The sequence below is a fragment of the Macrobrachium nipponense genome, chromosome 37, assembly GCF_015104395.2.
Source record: "Macrobrachium nipponense isolate FS-2020 chromosome 37, ASM1510439v2, whole genome shotgun sequence".
Classification (NCBI taxonomy): Eukaryota; Metazoa; Arthropoda; class Malacostraca; order Decapoda; family Palaemonidae; genus Macrobrachium; species Macrobrachium nipponense.
Genome location: NC_061097.1, coordinates 53,691,225 through 53,703,724, shown reverse-complemented (window position 1 = coordinate 53,703,724; position 12,500 = coordinate 53,691,225). Strand labels below are relative to the sequence as shown.

General features: G+C 33.6%; 1 long non-coding RNA gene across 5 annotated transcripts in view; it reads left to right on the top strand.

The window, feature by feature from the left end:
* Positions 1-12,500, top strand: part of LOC135209259 (uncharacterized) — a 458,718-nt gene that overhangs the window by 445,458 nt on the left and 760 nt on the right. For all 5 annotated transcript variants that reach the window (XR_010313339.1, XR_010313336.1, XR_010313335.1 and 2 more), the window contains one exon: positions 10,646-12,500. This exon is cut by the window's right edge. This is a non-coding gene — a long non-coding RNA (uncharacterized LOC135209259). The remainder of the gene's footprint in view (positions 1-10,645) is intronic.

Genomic DNA, 12,500 nt, shown 5'->3' with positions numbered 1-12,500 from the left:
TGGCTACGCCAAATTTTTGTTTATAGCCTTCATTATTGAATGAAAATATTGTGGATGAGACACATAGACGTATCAAGTCTAAAAACTGTTCTATAAGAATAGGGAAGTTAACATTTCCAATTTCTGACTGTTCTTTTAATTTTGTAAGGACAAACTCTAGAGGCACATTAGTGAAAAGGGCCGTAACATCTAGGCTAATCATTTGAGTAAAATATCAAAGAAAATGCCGAGTCTCCCTTACTTTTACGGCATACCAAAACTTCATAAAACAGGATGCCCTCTACGTCCCATTATAGCTACTTGTAATTCGCCACAATCTGTTATGGCTGTGTGGTTAGCCGAACAGCTCAGCCCATTATTAGGCACCTTTTCCAATGCTCACTTACTCCATTCAAGTAACTTTCTAGACAGGCTTAGGACCCTGGGTAATGTAAGAGGAAAAATGATTAGCCTAGATGTTACGGCCCTTTTCACTAATGTGCCTTTAAAATTTGTCCTTACAAAATTAAAAGAACAGCCAGAAATTGGAAATGTTAACTTCCCTATTCCTACAGAACAGTTTTTAGACTTGATTCGTCTATGTGTCTCATCCACAATATTTTCTTTCAACAATGAAGGTTATAAACAAAAATTTGGCGTAGCCATGGGTTCACCCTTATCCCCCATACTTGCAAATTTGTGCATGGAATTTGTAGAAATTGAAATACTCTCCAAATGTGATCCAAATCTAAAACCACTCATTTGGGTAAGATATGTCGACGATATCCTCGTAATTTTCCTAGGTAATCAAATAGACTTCGAAGAGTTTTTGAGATTTGTCAATAGCATACTACCTTCCATTCAATTTACAGTGGAATATGAAGTGGAAAATAAGCTGCCCTTTCTGGATGTTTTGGTATACCATGACGAGATTATTATTATTATTATTATTATTTTTATTATTATTATTATTATTATTATTATTATTATTATATTATTATTATTATTATTATTATTATTATTATTGAGAACATGAATCCTATGCATATAGACCAAGCACACGCGGGTCATTGACTTGAAATTAAAGCTTACAAAGAATTTGGTCTTCATTTGCAAGAAGCAACAGAAGGTAATAGGAAAGTATGGAATAATTAAAAATAGCAATGGACAGCCATGGGAGAGTCATGATCATGAGTCAAGAATAATTAATTTTTTTTTCTGTTAGATGGCAATCTAAAGGGGGGCTGGGGTGTGGGGATTGGGGAGGGAAGGGGGGGGGGTGGTTAAAATAAGACTTGAGTCAGCAAGGGAAATTTTAACCGTGAAATATCATTCAAATGGAAATACCTCTTTACTCATGTCTCATTATCAAAAATTAAATGGGAGAAACTATGTATAGGTTTCTCAGATATTGCTTCAAGAGCTGAAATAGTACTGTTAATAATTCTATAATAATTCTACCATCTAACGAATGGTGGTTTCGAGCTCAGGTGAAGAGAATGAAGTTATCGTTAACATTGACCTTTTAATTGTTTATCTCGGATATGCAAAACTATTAAAAACTCTTAACTCACGAAAGGTGAGATTCACAAAACGTCAACGGTGCGAATAACGTAGAATAAGGAGGAATTTTGTCCAGAGAGAATAAAGCCATAAACATCTATTGGTATATGAACCAATCACGACACCACCACACATCTTTTTAGTTACTGAAGAGGGAGTGGATAATTGTTTATGGGACGTCGACCTGACCAGTTGGGTAGGCTTGATAATTATATAATTTAGAGTAGCATTAAGATCAGATGACTTGATTATTCTTTAGATTTTTTAACGATAATACAAGAAACTAGAAGTAAAACTGATGTGTAAATAACTATCAGAAATAAATGCGTGTACTGGTAAAATAGGAAAATGAGTGAGTAAGGCGTTAGGCCAAGAATATACACTGCCCATATGAAATAGATAGGAGTGTATTATGAATTGAGACATTTATAAAAGAAATTTTGATTAGTTAGTTCATCAGTAGTTATTTTAATGATATATTCAGAGATATGCATAAATATTAGCGCTCGCCCCTTCTTCAGTGTATGTGTATGTATATATATATATATATATATATATATATATATATATATATATATATATATATATATATTAGCTGAAGCCACTGGAAGAAATTTAAAAAAAAGAGGACAGAGTGCCAAGTACTTTCGTGTATTTAACACATCTTCGGGGCACAAAGTGTGTGTGTGTGTGTGTGTTCCACATACGCCATTTTGAGGAACAGAGGTTCTGGGGACCTGGAATGCTGTACCGATGGAATCTGCCGTTTCTGGGTGTTCACCTAATTACTGTCCAAATGCAATATGGGTGTAGGTCACAGATTGGGGTACCAGAAGTATAGCGAATTAGGGAATTAGGACGCTGAATTTTTTGTATTTAAATATCAAAGTTAACTAACCACTGAATATCGACTTGTAAAACTAAATAAATAAATACCACACACACACACACACACACACACACACAACTGTATTCTGCCGATAGCACCATTTGTAATGGCTCAGATTTAAAGTTATTCGTAAAAGATGAGGATTAGTTTCAGATGCTTAAGTTCCTGTAGTATATTTATAGACATATATTTTTAGATATTTTTAAATGAAATTTATTTTAAATTTAATTTTTTTCTATTTAAATTTATTTCGGTGTCAATAACCTAAATGTTGTGACGCCATGTTTAATAGGCACAATCAATCAATCAATTCTATAGCGATTAGTTTCAAATGCCAAACTTCCTACAAGGATTAGTTTCAGATGATTAACGACCTATCAAAAATGACTTCAGATCTGAATATCCTATGAGGATTAGTTTCTGATGGTGAATTTCCTGTCTGGATTAATTTTAGATGGTGAATTTCCTGTCAATATTAGTTTCAGCTGCTTAACGACCTGTCAAGGAGAGTTCCAGATCTGAATTTCCTATAAGGATTAGTTTCAGATGCTGAACTTCATATCAGGATTGGTTTCAGATGTTGAACTTCCTATAAAGATTAGTTTTGGATGCTGAACTTCCTTTTCCTCCTTTTTTGTGCACTGTATTCTCAAGGAAGTGGACTGAGTAGCATAAATTGCCCTGTATTTTGCTTGCGCTGTATCGGTAACAGACGAACGTTGCTGTAGAATAACGCAAACAGGCTTATGATACTGATTATCAGAGCTATCTGAGATGTATCTTTTTCTGAATTCCAGATGCCTGTCGTTTTGACAGATTTTTCAAGAATAGAGTTGAATGCAGTTTTATAAGTAGTATGTAAAGTTTATCGTTATTTCACTTTGCATTTTTTTGTCAATAGGACAGATAGGCCTTTCATTACGTATAGGACTACTATTAATTCATGATTTTCCTTCATCTTGCTAAAGTTTAATGCGTTCGTATGACTCCTTGCAAGTCGTTATTTAAATGAGGCAACTATTTTCATGAAAAGAGCAGTTTCTGTATCTACATTTCATGTCTTTATGAGCAAACACTACGTAGATTGTCTTGGAATTTATTTATTGGGTTTTAGATACCCTTGACTGCATTGCTGATAATGAACCAGGAATAAGGGTTCATTTGCTGACAACTTTTTTTAATACTTCCGTTATATCTTTCCTAATCTGTTCCTGCCAGATTTCAAGTGTGATTCGGTTAGGCTGGCCTGTCATTTGATCATCGCAATATGACCCGTTATGATATAACTTTTGAGGTTGAATTCATCAGCTTAGAGCTTCAGAGACTAATTTAGATGTGGAGACTTTCAATCTACGCAAGGAGATTGGTTACAGAACATATATTGCCTTAATCTGGGCGGTTTGTGTTACTTTCTGTGTGTAATTTCATAGTTTCTTTGGGTACGAGATATTTAGGTTATGGATGCATGAGATGAAGTTTCAGAAGCGCTTCAGTTTATCTAGGATTTTGAGAAGTAAAGTCGCAAATCCAAATTAGACTTTCAGAAGGATTCTTTTCCAATAAAACAAGCAGTTAAGAAAACTATCCCCGCCCCCAGTAAGGCACCGTCTTCATGATGGAGTGAAAGATTTGCCGTCACTTTAGCTTTGTGCTATCGTTTTGTTGCCTTTTGAAAACACTTGAAGTTTTGTACGAATTTTAGATAGCACCGCCAAGAAAATAGTGACCTCACCAAAACTCAAGGCGTGGTCTGATTTCCCATTCAGTGCTAAACATGAAAATTTTACAGTTTCTCTACTTATGGATATCTGGTGACATTATCATATTAAAGAAATTGCAGATAGTCTAGATTCTAGATAATAGTCTCATGTCCCATGGCACTTCCAGCGGCTAGGTGTACAAAGAAAAGGCACAATATTTGTATTGTGTTTTAGTGATTTTAGGCATTGTATTGTATGATATTCTCACCATCTGTCCAGATGATTTTAGATTCTTGATGAAAGTAAACGTTCTCTCTCTCTCTCTCGTCTCCCATCTCCCACTCCGCAAAAATCTTATCTCCGCTTCCATCTTCTCCTCGCGATCCCTCTCTCACTCCATCCTCTCTCCTCCTATCTATATATATATATATATATATATATATATATATATATATATATATATATATATATATATATGTGTGTGTGGTGTGTGTGTGTGTGTGTGTGTATAACTGAATCACGAAAGTTAGGAACGTGATAAATCCATAAATAAAGATATATGCCACGAAGGAAAAATAAACGAAGCAGGATCTGCGAGACCTTTCGACGTTAAACGTCCTTTACTGAGCAGAAAGGACGTTTAACGTCGAAAGGTCTCGCAGATCCTGCTTCGTTTATCTTTCCTTCTTGGCATATATCTATATATATATATATATATATATATATATATATATAATATATATATATATATATAATTCTGTTTGTGTATCTGTGTATATATGTATATATATGAGCACAAGTATATATATATATATATATATATATATATATATATATATATATATATATATATATATATATATTATATATATATTATGTGCTTGCTGTATTTTTTCAGAAATGGACTCTTTACAAGGAAGGCTGCTTCTTTCCTATTAGAATATTTTTACAGAAATGTCTGTTACTTCAACTCCCCCGCTCTCCCCCCTCCCCCCCAAAAAAAAAAAACAAAATAAAATAAAAAATAAAACTGGAAAACTAAAGAAAAATATTTACCCTATAGTTTGCTACTCGAGACAGGTAGGAGGAAAGTTTAGAAAATATGATAAAGCCTCTACATTATTGTCAGGTTGGGTAATCATTGCTTTTATTCTTTTCGTTCATGTCATTATTGGAGGCTCTGCCGTTGTACAAAAGTTTTAAATTTATTTCTATTTTGTGGGAGTTAGTTGTGACGCTTGATGATTATGGTCCCATTTAATTTATTGTTTTTGGTGCATCTCGAGATGTCTCTTCTTACGAAGTTCTAAAAGGCGCCGTGGCATTTTTGAAATAATCCAACGATTACTTTTGTTTTCATTATTGTTAGAATTGATGCTTAATTCTAGTTTTTTTTTTCTTTTTTTTTTATTTCTTAAACATTTTTTCATTACCTTGACAGCAAAGAAAACCTACACAAGTTTTTAAGCCACAATTAATGAATCATTCTGTCAAGTCTCGATAAAAACATAGAGAATTCATTATTCGTGATTTTTCTTTCCTTTCATGTGAACCTTGCATCGTCCACATTCCATATTCCTTGGCCAAAGTAGGAAATAGGAATAGGTCTCATTTCTTCCCCAAGTTTCTCTCATTTCTTTCCTCTCCCTCGTTTGTCAGATTCGCTGAGAAACGCTGGTTGATATACTGCCTTTCCATTTTTCTTGGTAACGGGAAATGATGAGGTCATTTTTTTCAAGGCAAGAAGGAAATGAACCAGACGTCCAAGAAGGGCCTGAGGCGAATAGAAGTCTTGTTCATCATAGACTGTTTTGTTGAGCTGTTTGCAGACATTTAGGAGTCTTTGCGGGATGTTTTACCATTCTGTCTGATGATATATTATTAGATCGTTGACACGGGATTAAAGTTTCAGTGATAATAATAATAATAATAATAATAATAATAATAATAATAATAATAATAATAATAATAATAATAATAATAATAATGAGAGACTAAAGAACTAGCCAGCGATGACACATGGCAATGGTTACAGAGGGGAGAGCTCAAGAAGGAAACCGAAGGAATGATAACAGTGGCACAAGATCAGGCCCAAAGAACCAGATATGTCCAAAGAACGATGGATGGAAATTACATCTCACCCATATGCAGGAAGTGCAATACGAAAAATGAAACCATAAATCACATAGCAAGCGAATGTCCGGCACTTGCACAGAACCAGTACAAAAAGAGGCATGATTCAGTACCAAAAGCCCTCCACTGGAGCCTGTGCAAGAAACACCAGCTTACGAGCACCATCCTGAAGGAGTGATAGAAAACGATCAGGCAAAGATCCTCTGGGACTATGTTATCAGAACAGATAGGGTGATACGTGCAAACAGACCAGACGTGACGTTGATTGACAAAGTCAAGAAGAAAGTATCACTCATTGATGTCGCAATACCATGGGACACCAGAGTTGAAGAGAAAGAAAGGGAAAAAATGGATAAGTATCAAGACCTGAAAATAGAAATAAGAAGGATATGGGATATGCCAGTGGAAATTGTACCCATAATCATAGGAACACTAGGCACGATCCCAAAATCCCTGAAAAGGAATCTAGAAAAGCTAGAGGCTGAAGTAGCTCCAGGACTCATGCAGAAGAGTGTGATCCTAGAAACGGCGCACATAGTAAGAAAAGTTATGGCCTCCTAAAGAGGCAGGATGCAACCCGGAACCTCACACTATAAATACCACCCAGTCGAATTGGAGGACTGTGATAGAACACCCCTCCCCCCCAAAAAAAAAATAATAATAATGATTTTATTTTGTTATTATTAGATCGTTGGCACTGGATTTAAGGTCTTAAGGGGTATGAATGATATGTTATTAGTATAATAATAATGATAATAATAGCAATAATAATTTATTATTATTATTATTATTATTATTATTATTATTATTATTATTATTATTATTATTAAATCGTTGGCACGGGATTTAAGGTCTAAGTAATATGAATGATATATTATGAGTTTAATAATAATAATAATAATAATAATAATTTATTATTATCATTATGATTGTTATTATTATTATTATTATTATTATTATTATTATTATTATTATTATTATTATTATTATTATTATTATTATTAGATCGTTGGCACGTGATTTAAGGTCTAAGTGATATAAATGATGTTATAATGATAATAATAATTCATTATTATTATTATTATTATTATTATTGTGGTCTATCACTGTCCTCCAATTCGACTGGGTGGTATTTATAGTGTGGGGTTCCGGGTTGCATCCTGCCTCCCTAGGAGTCCATCACTTTTCTTACTATGTGTGCCGTTTCTAGGATCACACTCTTCTGCATGAGTCCTGGAACTACTTCAGCCTCTAGTTTTTCCAGATTCCTTTTTAGGGATCTTGGGATCGTGCCTTCTAGTATTCCTATGATTATGGGTACAATTTCCACTGGCATATCCCATATCCTTCTTATTTCTATTTCCAGGTCTTGATTCTTATCCATTTTTTCCATCTCTTTCTCTTCATATTATTATTATTATTATTATTGTTATTATTATTATTCAGAACATAGACTATTCATATTAACAACCCCACAGGGCCCACTGACTTGAAATACAATCTTCCAAAGAGTATGGTGTTCATCAGGAAGAATAAGAGGAGGCATAAGGAAATACGAAAAAAAGACATTCAATTATTTAAAAAGAAAAAATAAATTAATGAATTAATAAACAGAGGAATATTGAGGTATTTGACTATAGTATTCATTTCACATTCTTGGACTCGTTTTAAATTTACTTCTCTTGGCTGTATACTTGTTATTAATTTGTTCATATGTATAATATAATCACATCTTTAATTTTCACAATTGAATAAATCCCATTCTGAACAGATTCTAGACAATGCATATATAGATCCGCGCCTGTTCCCTCATTCATGCTGTCTCACAGATCAACTTTGTGTCCGTGTTTGTGAGTGTGTTTGTATGTATTGATGTGTGTATGTATGTATATATATATATATATATATATATATATATATATATATATATATAGTATACATGTATGTATGTATGTATGTATATAGATATTTATATATATACATCTATATATATATATATATATATATATATATATCGACGTATATACTATACTATATACACATATACATATATATATATGTATATATATATATATATATATATATGTATATATATATATATATAAATATCTATATACATACATACATACATACATATATGTATACATATATATATATATAATACATACATACACACATCAATACATACAAACACACTCACAAACACGGACACAAAGTTGATCTGTGAGACAGCATGAATGAGGGAACAGGCGCGGATCTATATATGCATTGTCTAGAATCTGTTCAGAATGGGATTTATTCAATTGTGAAAATTAAAGATGTGATTATATTATACATATGAACAAATTAATAACAAGTATACAGCCAAGAGAAGTAAATTTAAAACGAGTCCAAGAATGTGAAATAAAGAATACTATAGTCAAATACCTCAATATTCCTCTGTTTATTAATTCATTAATTTATTTTTTCTTTTTAAATAATTGAATGTAAAGAGCTTAATAATAACTTAATTGACAATTACTTTATTTGCACTACATGGGTGCTGCTAATGCTGAGAGGAGTCTTCCAAGGAATTCCCGCCGCTTCTCTTGTAAGATAATGAATTTTAAGCGGTGTCTTATAAAGGCAATACTGCGAACAACTGGGCTAAAAAAACATGTCACTATCATATAGATACATATATATGTATATATATATATATATATATATATATATATATATAGTTATATATATATATGTATATATCACATAGATATGTATATATAATTTATATCTACGTATACTACAGTATACATACATACCTATATATATGTATATATAAATATTGTAGTATATACGTAGATATATATTTTATATTTATGTATATATATATATCTTGTAGTATATACGTAGATGTATATTATATATACATAAATATAAAATATATATCTACGTATATACTACAATATATATATATAACATATATATAGGTATGTATGTATACTGTAGTATATACGTAGATATCAAATTATATATACATATCAGGTTATAATTATATATATATATATATTACATATATATATATATATAATATATATATATATATATAATATATATATATACATATATATATATACAATATATTGTATCTAAGATAGTGACATGTTTTTTTAGCCCAGTTGTTCGCAGTATTGCCTTTATAAGACACCGCTTAAAATTCATTATCTTACAAGAGAAGCGGCGGGAATTCCTTGGAAGACTCCTCTCAGCATTAGCAGCACCCATGTAGTGCAAATAAAGTAATTGTCAATTAAGTTATTATTAAGCTCTTTACATAGGTAAACCATTCTTGAGATAGAGATCCATTACTGATGCCCAGTGTTTTTGTCTAAGAATTTTATCTGTTATGATATTTTGAAAAAAAAGTAGAAAATCCATTTGGTTTCTTGTGTAAAATGTGAAAGTGGAATCAGTTTCATAAAAGCGTTTACTTAAATTGCTTTTTTATCGTTTTTGTTAACTGATATTTCTTTTTATTAAGTGCAGCTTACTGATATAGTGAAGAGCTATAGAACTAGTTATGGGTAAGGATATTTAGATCTAGATGCTATCATTGGTGAATTCATTTACTACAGGTGTTTTGAAAAGTTCCTTAAAAAAATAAAATTCATCTACTTCGAGGGTTTGGAAAAGTTCCTTTAAAAGATAAAATTCATCTACTTCGAGGGTTTGGAAAAGTTCCTTTAAAAAATAAAATTCATCTACTTCGAGGGTTTTGAAAAGTTCCGTTAAAAGATTAAATTCATCTGCTTCGAGGGTTTGGAAAAGTTCCTTGAAAAAATAAAATTCATCTACTTCGAGGGTTTTGAAAAGTTCCTTAAAAAAATTAAATTCATCTACTTCGAGGGTTTTGAAAAGTTCCTTTAAAAAATAAAATTCATCTACTTCGAGGGTTTGTAAAAGTTCCTTAAAGAAATAACTGACGTTACAGCCGACCTCTAACATTTTTTTATTATTTCTGAAGACGTTTGAAAAATGTGAAAGGGTTCGATGCATTGCTTCACGAATTCAACCCTAATCTTGAGGTCTCAGGTTGTGTTTTCGTTGCCGTCGCTTGTTCTTCGGTAGCAGCAGCATTGATAATGGATGAACGCTGAGGGGACACGCCGACGAAGGGACGATTTTTAATGACACTTGTCTGCCCTTCGTTTCATTCCCGCTCCGTTTTGGTGGGCGTTGGTTTGACCAAATTATATATATATATACCTTGGCTTTGAGCGAGACTTCTCTTGAGCATCCGTAGATTTAAGGGGCGCAAGTCTTAATTAATGTAAGATGTTAGGTCTTGAATGCTGATGCAGTTAATCACAGTTTCCTGGATTTTTTTTTTCTCTCTCTTCAGGTATAAAACAGTAAGATGTGCTGTGTGGTTTCCATGGTCCAGAATCATCATCATCCATCATCTTCATCATCATCATCATCAACCAGAGAATCTGAGGGAACCGAGTTCAGACGACTGATGGAACATCTCAGGTCCAGCAATGTTCTCCTGATCCCAACGGTTATTCAAAAAAAGGTCAATGTCAAAAAAAAAAAAAAATGAAGGCAAAGTAAAAAGCATGTTCAAATATCAGGCAAAATGATAGTCAAAGGGGTTTAACTATGGGGCCGTATTCAGGTGTTCAGATTTTATTCTTAGGGGGACCTCTTATTTCTAAAATAGCAGTTTCAGTACTTATTCGTTAATCAAGAGTAACGAGAGTGATTCATTATTAACTTCAAGCTCATGTTGAGTGATATGTTATCGACTTGAAGACAGGTATATGACATGGGAGATTCATACAAATTGAGAATACACGTTTCAAAGTACATTGTACTTCCTGGGAAACCAGTTCATAGCTTGAAAATTTGAATCCTTTTAGAATTGCTGCACATAGAAAGGTATACTCAGCCACATACGTACGTATACATAAGAGTGTACAAGTGTCAATGAAATAAGTGTAAGTATATGCCTATGTGTATTTCTAGCCTTGTGACGTCGCATATTCATCTACTACAGAGGCCAGGAAGCTTAGAATAATCAAGGGGCGTGTTCTTGGCTACTTCAGGCTCATCAAAGATTGCATGGGGATCGCCTTAAACTGTTCTTTAGACTTGTCAAATCATTCTGCGTTTGTTGATTTCTGGTGGACTTTGTGGTTAAGTATATCTTAGTTTTATCAGACCACTGAGCTGATTAGCAGCTCTCCTTGGGCTGGCCCGAAGGATTAGATATTTTAACGTGGCTAGGAACCAATTGGTCACCTAGCAACGGGACCTACAGCTTATTGTGGGACTCGAACCACATTATATCGAGAAATGAATTTCTATCACCAGAAAGACATTCCTCTGATCCACGTTGGCCGCGCCGAGAATCGAACTTCAGACTACTGGATTGGTAGCAGAGCGCGAAAATCACTCGTCCAACGAGGAACTTGGACTTGTGGTGTTGTTGGTGTTCTACAGAAGGCGTGAGTGAAGAAAATCGCGGCATCTTTGCTAACCGGGAGACGTGAATTGCTAATGACTTACATTTTTTTTTCTGAAGCCATCCACATGGTCCATTAATTTCTTATCGGGTTTCAATTCTTCATGTATAAAGCTTCCGCTTTCGACCATTTATGATAGAGCTTCACTGAAAATTCACTCAAATTTTATCGAAGTGAGAACGACAAGGCACTCTGCAGTTATGCCATTCTGTGCCCGCGGGGTTTGGGCGTTGAATTCATGTGGCAATAGACGATTCATTCTGTTTTTTTTTTTTTTTTTTTTTTTTTTTTTTTTTATTTAGCCCCGAAACAAGAATAGCGAGAAAGAAGTTGGCCAAGTGTTAGAGCATCACAGCCTGGCATTTTTTACCGCTCCTGACAAATACAATTAGCAGTCTTTGCGGGAAAAGGAGAAAGCGGCTCGATGGATTCCTTTTATGCCCCGTCGTAAAACTCATCTTGAGTTTATTGGTCGGATTAATCAACTCCAAGTCAAAAGGTTCCCACCAGAAGAGTTTCGACTGTATCTACTGTAGTTAATATTCCATTCTAGTCCGCTTGAAAAGGCTCCTGCGTTTTTTGGTCTCTCTCCTCGAGGAACTTTCAGGATCTCAGATTGGCTATTTGCGCCGCGTAAAGATTCGCTTATTATTTTGTGTTCCGGGCTCCATGATGCCGAATCACATTAGGATGATCGATCCTTTCGCATTCAAATGAGGCGCCGCTGAA